Below are 18,483 nucleotides of genomic sequence, written 5' to 3'. Positions count from 1 at the left end.
ACAGAAAAAAGACATTAAGCAATCAGAGAGCATCCAAAGGAAGGCCACAGGGATGGTGAAGGGCTTTGAGGGGAAGCTGTATGAGGAGAGGCTGTGGTCCCTTGGTCTGTTCAGCCTGGAGAAGAGGAGATTGAAGGGAGACCTCATTGCAGTTACAACTTCCTCACGAGGGGAAGAGGAGGGCAGGCACTGATCTCTTCACTCATGACAGGTATCAAAGAAATGGGATGAAGTTGTCTGGGGAAGGTTAGGTTGGTTAACAGGACACCCAGAGGGTGGCTGGGCACCTGAACAGGCAACCCAGGGAAGTGGTCACAGCACTCCTTACACACTTCGAGTAGTGTTTGGACAGTACTCTCAGGCACATGGTGTGATTCTTGGGGCGTCCTGCACAGGGCCAGGAGCTGCACTCAGGGATCCTGATGGGTCTCTTCCAATTCAGCATATTCTCTGATTTTACGACAATATGAATTAGCTTTGCCATAATATTCCCCTCCTGACAACACAATCCTGAAGCTTGACTGAGAATCTCCCTACTAGCCTGGTGTCTAGGAGCTCACTAGGCCCTACCTAAATTCCTTAATAACTTAAACTTTTTTTGGTAATGTTTAGGGTGGGAGAGGAAAGCTTAGAAACCAGCCATTACATCTAAATATATTGACTGCTTAATTATGTTCACACATTAAATGGCTGATATGAATTATGGTTCTGGTGCCATAAAAATGTTCATTATTTCCTGTTAAGGGCTTTCAAGTGATATAATTTCCGGATCTTGGCCCAGAAGTTTGGAGCTGTAGATGCAACGGCTGTGCCTCCAATGACACTTCACTAATTGCTTTGTCATGTGACATTAATTGCATTCTGTGCAGGAATTCTCTTCTCCTGATTGAAGTGGGCTTTGTGTGTGTGGTGTGAGTATGTTGTTACATGCCCTGTCTGGCAGAACAATATGGGCTCTTTACTGCGTGCCCTTTTAACTTGAATTGTTCCTCTGAGATGAAGAGGTGCAGTTTTGTGTTAACTGAGGACCTGCAGAAGAATACAGGGTTTATTTTTACTGTTTATTTTTTCTTTCGGACAGAAAGAAAAATATGTATCTCTCATGGTACACAGATGCAATTAGGTGGAAACAAGAATGGTTAATTTCCATTCTTTCTCTTTTTATGTCCATTTTAGAAATAAAGATATTGAAGCTCGAGACTCTATGGACTAATCCTTTTTCAACCAATGTTCTAGTTGTGTCAACTTCTCTGATCAAATCAGGAAATCAGACATAAAATCTGATTCTTCCTTGTTGTTAAAATCAATGGATAAGTTTCCATTAGAAAAAAATCCAAAAAACTTATGAATTTTAATGTCTTTATTAAACATACAGTTTAATACATAGGTAATTTCTTTCTTTTGCTTTTTAGAGTTCCTAAGAATATATTTTTCCATTGGCATCTCGTACCAATTTTATTTATGCAATTTGGAAGCAAATTTGTTGCTATAGAGATATTTTCCTTGGAATTATTACTGAGATTAGGAACAAAGATGAAAAAGTAGGTCCCTTGAAAAACACTTGATACAGTGACTGATTCTAGAAAAACATCCAATATTCATTTTTCAGAACTAGAAACTCCATCAGTTCTATCAGTTTCAACAATTTCACTTGGAAGCCTATCTTTCAGCAAGATCCCAGGATCTGTCAAAAGTATCTGTACATAAATGACAAATAATTTCAGTTTGCCAGCTGTTCAGAAACTGTCTGACCAAGCAGACAAAATTAACACTCCTGTTGCAGATTAATGTTTAGCTAAGGTTATGGACCCTTAGGAAGATGAGGAACCTCTCCCTCCTGTGATTTGAACTCTCTGCTTTTTACCATTATTCTATGGTTTTGATCTTTTTAGTTGAAACAAATAACACTGTGCTGTTTGCATCTATTGACCTTATTCTACAAATCAAGCTACTATTAGCAGACATCTGCATGATGGTGTGCCAATTAAAATTAGGAGAGTAAATTCCAGTTTGCACACAAACAGCAATTTACATAGCTCTTCAAAGAGAGGAACTCAGATGTTTTAAGAACTCAGTGCCATTAAACCTTGAGGCAACTGGGAAAGGATCATAAAGGGTTGAAAGGCAATAGCAGATTTAACTTTATTTCTCCGTAGTAAACATAGATGCTGCAACTTTAGCTATATACCAGATACCTGTGATTTCTCCAAAGTTAGCCAACTATTGATATGATTATTTTGCTTCCAGCTATGGTGTTCAGAGAACTGAGATGTATGCGGCGGTTATGGCAATTGGAAAGCAGACAAAGATGAGAAACAAATGTTTGCAGCTACTGAATTAAAGCATGATTAAAATAGTAGTTTACCAAAGTGAAGAAAAACAACCAAAAATCCCTGTTGCTATTTACTCCAGCTCAGAGAGAACGCAAGGGAAATGAACATAAGTTAAAATGTGAAGTCAAAAATTGACTTAAGGGATCTATAATGACAGGACCCTGTACCACCAGGTTCTTACCCAGCAGAGTATTGAAGCCTTTCTCTAAGGGCTGAGAAACCTTTTGCTCACTCTGGCAGGCAGCAGACCTATATATGGTACCTTTTGTTACCACAGTTATTTACAAGTGTTCCTACAGCTCCACTGGGATCTTTGAAAATTGTCATCAGCTCCCTGGGATTCTCTGAGCTCACGTTTGCTTCCCTTCCTGTGACTTTCCTAGAAAATTTATGCTTTTACCTGCTGAGAAAATTTTCAGCATTGCTCCTGTGACAGCAACAATACAAATTCATGGAGGATGAGCTGTGGGACATATTTTATTTTACTGGGCAGTGTCTCCAACCATTGAACCGGGATTAAGTGAGAATCCTTAAGTGGTTCACATCTATTTTTTAGTTTTGAATTCTCTGTCTTTTTGAACTTTAAGATTTTGGGCTCTTAACATGTATGGAGAGTTTAAATCAATGTACTCCACCTCACAGCCGTCTAGGCACTGTTACAGTGTAGAGTCTGCTGGGTTTTGTGATTTTCTCTCTTCTCTCTCTTTTTTTTTTTTTTTTTTTTTTTCCCCCACGTGTTGTTATATCAGGGTCAAATTTATTTTGATGATGAAATCCAACATTTTATAGGGATTTTACATCAGGATTTTTCAAATAATTCTCAAGTGAAATCTAAATTGTGTGTTGCTATCTGTGAATATCCAATGCAACAGACATATTTTCCTTAATAGTACACTTTACTCTGTGATGACAATGATCTATTAATAATTTGGAGTCTACAGAAAAACATTGAAGATGTGATCTTATTTCAGGCCTGTGAATCACTGACTTGGAATATTTTTGTAGAGGAAGGAGACCCTAGAGCTATTTGTTGTTCTTTATCTCAACTCTTTCTTCTGTGAAACAGTAATAATACTTGCTGTGTGATTGGAAGGTCTGCCTCATTAGTGTCAATGACTGCTGAATAGTAGGCTGAAAAAAAATGGTGTACAAATGTTGCAGTTTATTATTTTAGATATTACATGTAACTATCTAAACAGAATGACACAGCTTCACATTCTGAAATAATTTTCTCTAAATAACCATAAGAACATAATTTTCAACAGGAGATGCTTATGGTTTGAACAGTTAGAAATATTAGCATCTGAAACAAATTAAAGAATCATCTACAGACAAGCTTTTTTATTAGTAATAATGAATAAATATATTTAAAATATATTTCATGCATAATTGCTCCACGGGCTCATTTTCTGGCCTTCACTTTTATCACAGTACCTGACAAGATACCAGTTCAATGTCTTGTGCTTGAGTGCAGTTAATGCATTCACTCTATACAGCAAAAAAAGTTAAAAAGAGCAAAAACAAAAACAAAGAAAAATATCTAATTTTGAAAGTGCAATATGTGTTGCCATATGTATTTTAGTTCCCCAGGAAAACTCTACAATTCACTGGAATTATGGGTTTCTAGAGCTACTACAGGAAGTTACAACAATCCAGTGAGATACTGGGAAGAACAGCAAGTGCAGGGACAGTTTTTGATACTGCAGAGATTTTGCTTTTCACATCATCAGGCAGCAGACTGGACTTCTGAAGAGACTTCCAGAGAAGACTGACAGGCTGCTTTTTTTAAGGTATCCAGGATAGGATTTTTATTCCTTGTAAATCCTACCACAATGATGCTAGGAAGAAATACATATAATTACATAGTATTAACAATATTTAGAAGCTGAGGTTAGTTGACCAGAGCAGGAAAACTTGTTTCACTGAAGTTTAGAACTCATTTGAGCATTGTTAATGTCTATACACAGAAAAAAAAAAATATATATATATATATATATATGGACACATTTTCTGAATGCATTAAAAAATTGTTTCTTGGGGATTTAAAATTTCAGCTTAATTATACAAAACCAGAAAACCAAATACGAGAAAAATTACTCCGACCAGACACAGGAGACATGGGAAATTAAGAAAATCTGATGACAGCAAAATAGAAAGATATATATGAAATGAACAGGAAGAGACTTAAGATTTATTTTTCCCTTTTGTATGGTAACATTGGTGATGGAGGTGGAGAGTAACTGAAGTAACATGGTACTTGGTAAAGTAAAAATAGAATACAACCTTAATACCCAACCTAGACTGTACAAGTTTATATGAAATTCTGTAAATGGCTCCAAGGGTGTTGCCAAACATAGTCACTCCATATTCAGGGCAGCACTGAATAAGAGGGTGCTGGAGGGACAGCTAGAGGGAATAGGTCATTTGGACAGTTTTTCTTTTCAAGGGCTTGTTTGTTCATTCTCCTCTCCATTCTAATCACCACAAATCAGTGCCTGTATGATGTCTCTTGAGTAACATGTTGGGCATTAGATATATGCTAATATGTTTTGTAGTTAGATTAATAATTTTTATTTACTGAACTTTAAAATTATGACTTTAGACTTAGTAAAAAAACCCCACCAAAATCCCAGAAGTACTTATACAGTATTTTCTTTCAATTTGCTATAACCAGATTTAACACGTAATGCAAATGCTGTAGTTTTAACTTTTAGCACGTAATCTTAATGACAGTAAATGGCATTTGATGTATTCAGTGTTGTTCATCACCAATTATTTCCTTCACACATTAGTGAGAATACTTTTAAAAACAGTTTGACCTGTGTGCTTCTGGATGATCCAGGGAAAACAATGAAGCTGTTAAAAACGTTACCGACATGTACAACAATAATGAGGAGTGGGACACATTTAATTATAATTGTGAAATTAGACTGACTGTAATTTAGACATGATGGACACTTTCACAAAGATACAAATCATACTTAGATGTTCAGTTTTTTTATTTTGACCTAGTAGAATCTTCTCTAGCTTTTTCAGAAAACCCAAGTGCATTTAGAATAAGAAATGTTTACTTATTTATGGCTTTTTATTTCAATGCTCAGGGTTGGTTCTTTATCTCTCTTCCTTTTTCACATAATTTCTGCCTGATTGTTATGAGAGAATGGTCTAAATGGTTTTTTTTTTCTGGAATATCTTAGTAAAATCCATTCTTTTCTACTTTGTCTTCTCAGTAAATTTCTATTTATTTCAGAGTTCAAATATTTCTCATTGCTTTGAAATGTAAAAGTGTTCATACGTTTGAGTTGTTTGAACAGTCTTGTTTAACTAAAAATTACTGTCGCCTAAAGTAGCTATTCTGAAAGGGGAAATTAGGGTTGTAAAGTCCCTTACTGTTATGATCAAACCCCCAGTTTCTATGGAGTGTGCAGTCAGTGTTCTGCAGGTCAGCAACTGATTTCATAAATTTTTTTTGTCATTTTAAAGCTGTAAAAACATGAGGTTTACAATTCCAAACATAACTTTTTTTGACTGATCATCTAAGAATGGCTGAACCTCTTTGTTCATCTCAGTGGAATGTAAGTAGTGACTGCCTAAAGATAAATATTCCACTGGAGGTTGTTTTAATATAGATAATTTATAATTTTTATTAAATTATAATAAGTGTTTTAGATTTTATGATTTGTTTATAGTAATTTTCTTGAGTCTGGGTAATAAATGTTTTCTCACTGCAAACTCAGTCTAAATCAAAACCTTTATATTTTACAGCATCATTTGCAATGGAAAAAAGGGGAAAGAAAGACTTTCTGTAGTTTAGTAAATAGGAATTCAGGTGAGATCTGCACAGTCAGAGTTCATGAGCAATATGTTCTTTGTTAAGAGTGGAGTCATGCCAGCAACAGAAAGTTAATTCCATCAGACAGAAAGGAACAGGTACCACTCTCACATCTTTAGTCTGAATCAGAGGAGATATCTCTGCCTCACAGCAGAAAATCTAGTCTGGACCCAATAACTTCCACCATTCAGACGTGGTATGCAAGTGCTCTGTTGTTTTATTCCAGTTATGTTTTAGTTCTCAAGCTGTAGTAAAAACTCTTCAAATCCTTATTTAATCAGATTACTTTTGTTATCTTGAAGTTTGAGTCTCCAAATTGCAGCTGTCTACAATGGAGTGACATCCAAAATTAAGATTAAATTATATAGCGGCAAAATTTTTACAATCTAGTTAATGTGTGTTTTAAAAAACATTCCAGAGTAGAGAGTTTCAAAACATTCTCTTAGATTATGACTATTGTTTCCAATCCAAAGAAACCAGTTCCTCAGAACCTTCAGATAATTCCTCTAGGGACTGACATTAAAAGGATTAGAAATAATCTATAAAACACACAGTTTGAAAAATAGTGACTTTGTTGTCTACATCACAGGAAGATTTTAAAGCATTTGGGCAATCTGTCCTTCTACATTACCTGCTGTTGTTTTTAGCTATGGCATACTCAGAAAAATCTTTCAAAAGTTTTACTCCATTTCTGGCTCAGCAAAATGGTAAAATCCTCCAATGACTGTAAATGATGGAGTTTTTCCCAGTCATTGCTGAAATTATTGCTGATGCTTTTTAGTCCAACTAGGAACACATTGTCCTACAAAGATTAACTAGTAATCATTTCTTCATTTATTCAGTGGCAATAGTCCCAGGTTTAAATACATATCACACTGTTGATCCTAGCAATTATCGTTTGAACTAAATCTACACACAAAATCTCATTTATTCAGAGCTACATTAATGAGTCAATAAAGCTCTGACGAATCTGGCTGTGTGTTCCTATATATATTATCTTGAAATTTGTGTTGCAACCAATAATTCAGAGAAGGTTGTTTTTTCGGTTGATTTGTCTGCAGTCTTTCATAAATTTCAAACTTTTCCAGTGCAGAAAGATTCCTTAGACTTGGGATTTTAATAATAGTAGTAATAGGCAGTTTTATCACCTTCATTGAACTTCAGATGACACATATCTTGCTTATATTTACATTACTGCATCAGGTGTAAGTGAGTGTCAGTGGTAAGCAGATTGTGACCAGTGGTAATTTGTCCAGAAGAGGATTTATCCAATTTGTAGGTGCATGAGCAGAAGCACGTGCTCATATAAAACATCCCAGTATTATTCATTTGGCAGTGCTATAAAACTGTGGGTATCTTTACCTGCGCCAGTTCTATGAAATGTTTTTCTTTATATGACTTCTTTTATGGTTTTAAGGAAAGTGAGCATTTCCGCATTTCTGACCTTACAAAAGAAAAATTCCCCCCTTCAGTGTCCCCAATGTCACATGATTAGTAACCACACATATGGCATGAAAACCTCAAGACTTTATTTTAACGAAATACATGCTTGATTCTATTAATTTATCTTGCAATTTCTGGGGTGTTAAAGGAGGATTTGCCTTTACAGCTGTGCTGGTTAGCCATGAACAATATTTTTTTTCAAGAAAAGATGAGATTCTTATTGATTCCATCAGCTTTGGGGATTTAAAAAAAATTAGAAATTATGCAATAAAGGCTGAAGAAAATTTGTGAAAAAGCCACAGCAGTTAGTAGGGCTGAACTCTAAGGCTTGCTTTTTATGAACACTATACCTCCACCCTCATGATTATTTAGTTTTAATGAATTTTACTGAAGAAAGACATATAGTTGTTCATGGACCATGATGCTTAGTTGAATGTGAACTAATTATAGCTCTACAAAATGGAGTTTAGTCAGAGCACCTTAGTTTTATTCCTATATTTTTACCTAATTATGGGGGTTTTAAGTTTATAGGAAATAAGAACATTTTTCCAGTGACAATTTTTTTTTTTTTTTACAAATTAACTTCAAATATAGTCCGGCATTTCCAGACCATAACTGATTCTGAGTCAATTACGGTACATCTTCCTTGGCTGTAAAGTAGAACCTTCTCATGCCTTGGTGTGGGGTCTGGCTGAGAAGCTCTGAATTGGGCGAAGTTGAGATCTGCTACTGCCAGGAACATTTTCAGTAGCTTTAAGAATTTGATATTATTAGGTAGAATGACTGATTCCCCATGTTTTCATGTTCTTTAAGCAGTCACTCTTTCTAGTGTAACATCAAGTATTATCTCCCTAACAACGCCTCAGCTTTCAATGTCTAGTTTGTATAAAATTATGAGCTTTTGAGTTCAAAGACTGTGTGGAAACTTTGTGATTTGTCAGCTGAGACATATACATGAAACAGTATGAGCACATTCAGAGCTGCTGTATAGTATTTTATTGTAGAATAAATATTGGTGAAGAATCTGAATCGCTAGCTTTTTTTCCTCCTTTTTTCCTTCTCTAAATTTGACATAGAGCTAAGCAAAAAAGACTTTTTCCTGTTTGTTAAGAATGTATCAATTGGAAGAAAACATTATGGGACAAAATCAAAATGGCTTTTTAAAACTGAAATTTAAAAAATGAAATCAGCAAATATTTTCCGAGTTTTTAATTGAAAATCAAAACTTGTTTTTCTGGTATACCTGCCATTGGAGTAGTTCATGTGAATCCACATCCATTGCTGGGGAAAAATAGGCATAGAAAAAAGGAAAATACGGTAGTGGGTTTATTTTTTTGTTTGTTTCTTTCTTAAACAGCCCTCTGAGGGAGGAGGAGAGACTCTGCCACGTTCACCCCCTACCCCCAGGCCATGTGAGATGTGCCCACATTACTTTGTACAGCTGCCTGACTACTGCAAAAGCCTTTCTCCTTCAGACTCTGGCTGTGCTCACCCCTGCTGCGCCAGGAGAGACAAAGGAGTTCAAGTCTTGATATCAATCACCTGTTGTGACACTGCCAATGCAGAGCCAGTGCCTTCCTTCCTGCAAAAGAAGGCCCTGGGATATTTAAAGCACCTGGCCACATTTAAACACCCTAGCCTGGCTTCTTGCCAACAACATATTTCAAGCATTTCAATGTTGTTTTCTTGTTCAACATTTAAAAAGCAAATCAGTGACAAATTACCAACCTGTAAATTTGAACTGCCCATTACTCTGCAATTAAGAAAAAAAAAAAATCATTCAAGGGGTAAGTAATTTGTAGGTATTTTTTTGTGCAACACTGATGTAAATTGCACACTAGGTAGTTAGTTGATGCTAGTTCTTATAATGAACACAACATTTTTTTCTCCAGCCTTTCCAATTTGTGATACTTGGACTTTGCCTTAATTTTCATGTTTATTTATTCCTTGAATAAATTGTCTGTTCCCTTGTTCACCTGCTAGATGGTATATCAGTGATTCTGTCTGTGACTTTTAGAGTGGTTTTTGGCATTCCCAGTATATATTAACAGAAAGACTGTTCTGCATGTACCCTTTGTTGTCACCTTAGCTTTATAGGAACTATTCCTGAATCCCATGTTATTAAGTGAGGGCTGAGAATGGGCAAGAAAGAAAGATGTATAAAATGTTTCTTTAATACGGAGAATCAGAGGTGAATGTTACCTAAAAATGAAACCTCAGGTGTAAAAATTGAAAGCAGAATAGTAACTTCATACAATTAATTGAAACAGGTACAAAAGGTAATTTGGCATGGTAATAATATTAAAAAAATAGGTTACAGATTATCTCTGTGTTTTACATGCACTTTCCTCATCATCATTCTCACATAGGATACCCAAGTACAGCTTCAGAGCAAGTGTTGCTCATAAAAATAGATTAGGTTGAGCTTGGCTAGCTGCCTCATATCCACCCAGCCACTCTTTCATTTCTTGTAAATAGGACATGGGAAGAAAATAGGAAAAAAAAAAGCTTATGGGTTGAGATCAAGAAGGGAAATAACTTACTCATTGCCATCAGGGGCAGAGTCTTGCCTGTGGAAAAAATTGCTATCATTTTTGCAAGTTAAAATAGAGTTGGATAGTGAGAAACAAACACTAAACCACCTTCCTCACAAGCCTCCACCCCTTTTTCCCAGGCTCAGCTTCACTCCTTCCCTCCTCACTTGTCCTTCTCCCCTACTCCCTGAGATTTGCAGGGAGGTTGGGTGCTGCAGTCAGTCCAAAACGCTTCTCTGCTGTTCCTTCCTCGCTCTTTTTCCTGACTCCAGTGTGGGCCCTTCCCATGGGCTGCTGCTCCTGCCAGGAGAACCTGCTCTGGCATGAGCTGTCCTGAGGCTGCTGCGCCTTTAGGGAATATCCAGCTGCTCTTGGGTGGGTTTTGGTCCACTGGTCTGCAGTGTGGACATCTGCTCACCACAGCTCTGCTGTGGTCTCTTCCATGAGCTGCAGGGAGAATCTCTGATCCAGCACTGGGAGCAGTTCCTCCCCACTCCTCCTTTTTGAACTTGGTGTCCATAGAGCTATTTCTTACGCTTGTGTTTAACTTGCTCCTCTCTCCTGGGCAGTTTTGCCCTTAGATACGTTCTCCTGGAGGTCCCACACCCATGGCAGCAAGGCTCAGCTGTGCCCTGCATTGGGGCCAGTGGCTGGAATCACTGAGGCCACCGCTGCAGCCACCCTTCAACTCCTACAACCTCCCTGCTCCTCTCTGTATGGTCCAACTCCTGCTTTTGCTGGGCCTTCATGTTTCAAATCTTTCTCAAGGAAGGTACAAGCAGGTACAGTCTGTGCAACTTGATTCACAGCAAGTATATTATTTTAATGTGAGTTTCAACTAGAAGAACACACTGAAATTAACATTTGATGTCTTGTTCTTTGATATCTGGCATTTTTCACAGGCAGACTATAATAAAGAAGTCAGTTATTGCTATTAGACATATTTTAAAAGAATTCTTTTTTGATGCATATCTTCACTCAGATTATTAAATTTAAATCACTGCTGCTATCAGTTTGAATACTAATGATATATTCTACCAGATGGAAGCCTTTAATAAATTTTCACTTTTCTCTAACAGTTAGCTGTAAATCTTAAATAAGAGAATTTTTGGGTTATACCAGCTTTAATGCCTTCTGTCCACACTGATTTCAATGTCATCAGTACCTGGGAGGCAGGTACTCTTTAATTAAATTTTATCCCTTCCCATTTATTGAGATTCAAGGCAGTAGCACAGTCAAAGCTGATCTTTTGCTGGTTTCTGAGCTGCCAGCCATTTTCCTGCTATATTTGTGTACTTGAGACTGTCCTTCATTGTTTCAGTTGATGTATGTATTCCTTATATTCAGACTTTTGAGCTCTTTTCTGTAGTTTTTTTTGTGAAGCACCAAGTACTGAGGCTTGTGGAAAAGGAGGGAGAAAGGGGTGTAGGAGCTGCCCACTTACCAAGTAGAAATATTTCCTCCAGAAACAGGAATATTTCTTGCTGATTTCAGGTGATTAGTGCACTTTGGAAGGCATCAGCACCACAGCACGGGGGCAGCTGTTACAACCTCAGGTGCAGAATGAATGAAAATAAATGAGTATATCTCTTTTATCAGTGCATTTGATGGCCTGTCTTCATCAGTTGGTAATATTTTCCTCCAGAGTCATCAGCTGTATTCACTTTTAGAGTTCTGAATTTTTGCATGGGGGCCATACCCAGCTAAAATATATGCTGTTGTAGAGAAATGAACTTTATGTAGCTTAACCTTTTCTCTGCTATATTCTATCTAGCTTTCTAGCATTCTAGGGAATGGCTTCTTCAGGGAAAAAAAATGTCTATTTCCCTGCTAAAAGTATAGGAAGAGGTAAATTGGAACTCCTGGCTGTGGTGGGGAGGGAAGAATAAACACTAGATAACAGAAGAGAAAATGAAATCACAGCATTCAAACTTTCTGTACCTTGGGGGAAAGAGAGAACTAAAATACTTATGTGAGTCAATAACTATTCCCAGTAGAATCCTTGGAAAAGCCTACAGGTAGAGCAAAATTTTCAGTTATTGAGTTATTTTCTCACCAGTCTGTTTCACTTATTGATTAGTTTTGTCATTAAACTTCAGAGCCACACAGTTAAATCTGTTTCATCCATGTACCAGACTCTCCAAATAATTTCATTATCTTAATGATTATCTGAAGTGCCAATTACAAGAAAGTAATTAATAATATTGTAATGCAGAGAACAGTTTTTGTTGAGTTTTGTGGTGGTTCTTTGTTCATTAGTTTTCTGGTTTGTTCTCTTTCTGCTTCAAAGTAAGTAAAAAATGCTCATTGAAATGTCTCCATCATGAAACAAAAGATGTCAATTACAGAAAAGTACAAGCACCAACAAAACATTTCAAATCATTTTAAGAAATTTTCTGACATAGTAATGGTAATTAGTGTATTTCAGTTTCAACAACTGTAATTAAACCTGACCTTTAAGTTAATTATGTCTTGACATTTATGATTTGAAACTAGCTTTCCCTGTGGTGATGATGTGTTATATACAGACACTAATAAGTAGTTTCTGCAGTGTGAGCAAGCAGATTTCAGATGTGCCTACACTGCTCTTCAGAAAAGAGCATCATGCACATAGCTTCAATGCATTTGTGCAGTTTTAGTCGATGCTGCTCCTAGATTTTGTAATGGCATCCTGACATTCCTTCTTGCACAAAAACTCACTGACACGATTTTGAAAGGAGCTTAATGACCAGTAATACATGCTGGTATTGTTTCAATTTGTTATTTATATAAAAGCATTAAATCAGCATGGATGTTAGAGGAAAATAAGTCCATCTCTTATAAAGGCTACAGTATAGCAAAGACATAACTAGTCAGCTGTGGGAGTTGGAAACAAGACATATGACAGAATAAAAGTTGAGAGCTGTTCTTGCTTATGTAGAACATTAAATCTAGTTTGGTTCAAGATTAAACTAAAAGGTGAGATTCAATAGTTCTAGAAGAAACATCAATGATGGAACATGTAAAGAGAGGCATTTCTGAACAGAAGAACTTTGAAAAATGGCATAGCTAAGGTGTTTTTAATGAAGATAATAACAGCAGTGTTGAAAAGCTATCTTTATGATAATAAAACCCCCATTAGTCTATTACAGAGAGAATTATTTTGAGTTTAGAAATTATTAGTAGACTTCAGGAAAGATCTTGGCTATTTTGAAAATCCAGTGGGGCCTTGTTTTTTTGGAAGGGTTGGTAACTTTGTCTCTCCAGACCTTAATGTGCTTAATACCTGATGAACACTATATTTCAGAGCCCTAGTGCTAATACTGTGCTTTCAGAGTCAAACTCTCAGTTTGACCAAAAAATCCCTAGCTGCCCCTCTTTTAAGTACAACAATTTATGTAGTTTCCTTCTTGATCCATACATTCATCTGCTTTGTGTGAATCATGTGTTGAGAAATCTCTACTGCCTGTTTTCAGTCTTCATAACCTCAAATCCATAAGAATGATTTGTATATTGTAATTACACAGCTATTCATCTATCTATATCTACCTACCTACCTACCTACCTACCTATTCTATCTATATGTCTTTCAAGTGAGATCAAACCAAAATTCAAAATGATCTGTGCGTATATGGAAAGCTAAGTTGACTAAATAATACAGCTGTACCATTTTCTATTTTTGGTGGTTTTAAGCTATCAGAATATATGTCTGATTAGCACAGGGTACCCAAAAGCATTTCCCTGAAGCCCACAAGCAGTACAGTTCATGCATTTATGGGGAAATCAGAAATCTCACCCTATTACCCATTTATTTTCTTTCCTATGCTGACAATTCCTCTAAAAGTTTTCTTAAGCTGTTTGCTTATTTGGATGAGTTATAATTTATTTTCCGTTTTGTTTCTTCACAAAATTTTGACATGTTTTTATGGTGGGTCACTTATGATAAGGAAAGGGTCAACAGAAAGTTTTACAACTAGTTTTGCTGAGGATATCTGGACTGTGGCTGCCTGACCTGTTCATTGACTGTGTTTCTAATTGGGTTGTCATTGCTATCCAGCCAGCAGTGTAATGTTGCTAAATGCTAGCTTAGTGAGAACATGAAAATCAATCTGTCAGTAAAGGGCATAGCAAGCACCATGCCTTTAGAGTATTATGTGTTTGGCCTTAGCACTCTAAAGAAGCTTTTCTGTTACTACTACTCTGAAGGACTATTGTAATCTATTTCCAAACTGAGTGTCTCATACCTTAAGATACTGTCTTTTAAATGCCTTCTTGCATTGCATTAAGAAGTGGTTTTTGATGTAAGACAAAATGCAGAAGACATATGTTTAAGAGGTGTGTTACAAAAGAATGCCATGCTTCTTGACTTCTGGTGCAAAGAATAGTTGTGCAGTACAGCCTGACATTTTTGGCCATAATTACTGCAGTTTTTCCTTTCTGAAATAAAGCCTTAGACAGCATGGCATCCACCAGAACTAACACAGCACATGAACAAAGCAAGTAACATCGTGCAATAAGTAGAGAAGCAATAGCTCATTTTTTCCTGCATAAGTTTCCTCCTAGCTATGCTGTTTTTGGCATTTTAGAAAAATAAAACAATTGATCTGATCTGAGAACTGCATGAAAAATAAGAATGCTTTCATCAAAGTGAAAATGAAAAAAAATAAGCCCTTGAATTACTTGTACTTTAGGTTGTCGGATACAAAGGAAGTGAGCCAAACATTTACTTGGATTGAAACTTGGTTATAGAAGTGGCTTGGAACTTAGCCTGGAAAAAGTTCTAAGCCACCCCATCCCCATTGTTCTGTTCATCATACAATTTACTTTTCCTTTACACCTTATGCCCTGATGAAAAGGTAGAAGGTGTTTGTTCCTTCTTTTTCCTTTCTGCTAATCAAGTAGTAAATATCAAGTCTATTTTAATTGGGTAAAAATAGTTTTATTGCAATGTTTGTACCATTCTTTTCAAATTTAAGACCTGAGTTAACATCAATTCAATAATAAAAATTCAGAAATATCTCCCTTTTTTGGTTTATTTTTGGGGTTTGTTTTTATTTTTTTTTTAATTTTTTTTTTAATAAACCAGAAATATATTGTAGAGTACCTCAAGAGGTAGTGGTTGGGTTTGGCACAGAGGATTGTCACTCACATGCATAGTGTACTGTGTACTGTATACTTCTTTTGAAAATGATCCAAAGGCCATGAAGTCACTGAAGCTCCAATGTATTTTTAATTAGTTTTAAATCTTTATGCTAAACAGCTGGGAAAAAAGCAAGTGAGACAGAATATGACCAAGGTCGTTAGAATAGCATGCTTTAAATTGTGGTTAACCAAGGAAGAGCTGTTTTCTTAAAAAAAAAAACAAAACAAACTCCAGGGAGTATCATGTAAGACTAAAAGGTGGCAGTACAAGGTAAGCAAAAGGCAGCATTTCTTTGTGAAGCATGTGGGGGACATGTCAGACTACAATGCCATGGGAAGTTTGGGATGCCAGATGGCTACAGAAATGCCAAAATCAATTGAACAAATGCTTGCAGTGGGGCAGCACTATTAAGCACACAGACATAATGCCAAGCTTAGGATGTCCATGGTTTGTACATCACTGGATGCAATAATCCCAGGAAACAGTCCCATGCATTTCCATTGCTCTGCTTTTCAGTGTGTGCCTGCTGTTAGGCACAGCCTGCAATGGGTGGCCTGACAAAGGAGACCTTTGGGATGAGCCACGAGATCTGCTTATGAGCTCTTAAGTGACTCTGTGAGCATCACAACTGGTGAATCTGTTTTTCCACAGCTGTGTGAAACACATTCGGTTCTGGCAAATGAAAGATGTGAGCACTGATTGATGTTCTTCCCTCAGACTGGAGCAGTAAATAGTGCGCCTGTCTGTTTTATAGTATCTCAAAATCACTGGGCATGTACTGCAGGTTTTATTCTCAGGGAAGTAGCATCTTCAACACACTTATTTTCTTGAGGCACGGTAGGTATTTATTATCACTAAGCTCATGCCCATTTTGGGGGGAATGTAAATATAGTTGACTTGGGCAGAGTGATCTGAAATTTTGATAGTACAAATATACACGGAGATATACATAGCCTTGATCATATAAGCCTTGTTTAATTCAGAAAGGAGGCTGAAAACAAGATGTCCATTTCTTTGTAACAAGCATCATAAATATACAGGACAAGATGCAGTTTAATATTAATGTAAGTACTGTACACTCAGAGTGTTATAAATCAAACAATTAGACAAGGTCCACACCCTAAACATCTCACCATCTAATTAGGATGGTTTCAGTACAAACAATTAGAAGCCTGACAGAGGGAACAAAAATGGTCACAGGAGTTTATGAATGTGAAGAAAAATAGCTGCTATAAAGTACGCTAAAAAGACAAATGATGTGAAATTTTCTTCCAGCATTGCACCGTGTGGAGGATTATCTTCTGATAAGAACTAGGCAGATGTGATTTTCCTTATTGTTATGAATTTTTTAGGATGAGATGTTGCTCTGAATATTATGCCCTATATTATTATGTTCATCTGTCTTTCATAGGAAAATTCCTGTTAAATCTTGGGTTCAGTTGGTTGTACAAAAGGGGGCATCTTTTCCTTCATGTGTATTAAGCTGACAAGACTTTTACACAGAATTGTAAGGTGACACATGATCCTTCAGACATGGAAGAAATGCACAGCTGCCACTAAGAATGTGGGTCCAGATCAAGGAGTAGGGGGACCTTTTCCCAAGGACATTGGTGCAATGCCTAATATGTAAGAGAACTATGGAACCTGTACTTTCAGAAATAGCAGGCAAATTTCAAAGATGCCTCAAAATGTGGGCTCTGTAGTTTGACATCTTAACAATGGCTTGACATTGCTACAATTTTTGAGTGACCAAAAGCAATAAAGAATTGACCATAAATACTTACACTTGAAGACATTTATCTGAATAGTTTTATAGCAAGTTTCCTTCTGAGGGGGGGAAAAAAGGGAGATTAATACTTCAGCTAAATTTGTATTAGACTAATACCAATTTGTCATTTTATCTTTATTTGATGATTTATTTATGAGGATGATTTAATTTCAAGACCTATACTATTTTCTGAGCTGTTACCACTTGAAATCCTTCTATACCTCATGCTGTTAAGCCTTTGAACATACACACAATATACTTCTCTTACATCTAGCTTTCTTACATTATAGGAGAAAGCAAACATTTTTAATTTATCAAAGAATGTCTTTCATTTCTTGCCTGCATTTTGTTTCCTTTATAAATAATTTTTATGTACAGTTTTAAAGATATAAACAAATCCTTCATGACATTCTTTCTGATCATTAGCGTTCACAGTCTCTCAGATCAAAAGTTTTCCTGTGTTTCTTTACGAATGTGAAAACTCCTAATCCACATACTCAAGAAACTTGCATTAGGAATCTTTTCCTTCCATTATTTCTGGTTTGTCTCCATAAATCTAAAAGGTAAGTGATGAATAATATAGTTCTGTTCACATGTCCCTTGAATCAATGGACACTAAACACTTTAAAAGTGGTTGAATATGACTGGAAACAAATGCTGATGGACTTTTCTTAAAATTTTAAAAATTCCAGTGTTTATCTTGATACTATAAAGGTAGCTCATACCACATATTTATTTTTTTTTCAGTAAAATGCAATACAGTTGTTGTAATGATAATTGGTAACAAAATAACTGGGCTATGTCAGGGCACTGACTGACTATTCTGCATGCAGGTTGCTCACATTTTCAAAATTAGAAGCAGAACAAAAGTTATTGCAGAGAAAGCAAATGGCTGCAAAATTTGTCTCCATTAATGGGTAGCTAGTGAACAAATATGATTTTATGGAAAATGTGGGAAGAATGAGAATACCAGTTCTTTCTCTTTGTCTTTTGTATATTATATACCTTCAGAATTGTCCTCCAACTTCACAGCATAGGGAGCATTAAAAAAAAAAAATGGTGTTTCTTATTTCTGTTGTGTCCTTATTATCTCTGCCATTTCTTCTAAGCCAGTTCACAAAATTCCCTTCATTTCTTCCTGCTTATATCTCTACTGTCCCTGGCTCATCATACCTCAAAATTTCATGTTCTTCCCATCCATCAGAATTTCAGAGAATTCCCTCTGTAACTCTTTTCGTTCAGTGAACTCTGAAATTTTCCCCTTTGTCAAGCACAGAATCCTCATTTTTATTTTTATTTCATGAATGTATTGTCAAATTTAAGTAATTCAGATCTTGTGCTCACCCATGGCAGTGCACCGGCTGGCTTTGCTGAGTGTGTAATTCTTGAGTAAGAGAGAGGTGAGACCACTTTACTGCCTGTGTGCTCAAAGGAGTCTCCAAATAAACATG

Source organism: Onychostruthus taczanowskii, unplaced genomic scaffold, assembly GCF_017590055.1.
Source record: "Onychostruthus taczanowskii isolate IOZ18803 unplaced genomic scaffold, ASM1759005v1 scaffold2, whole genome shotgun sequence".
Taxonomy (NCBI): domain Eukaryota; kingdom Metazoa; phylum Chordata; class Aves; order Passeriformes; family Passeridae; genus Onychostruthus; species Onychostruthus taczanowskii.
The sequence above is the reverse complement of the archived record's forward strand: the minus strand, read 5'-3'. Positions refer to the sequence as shown.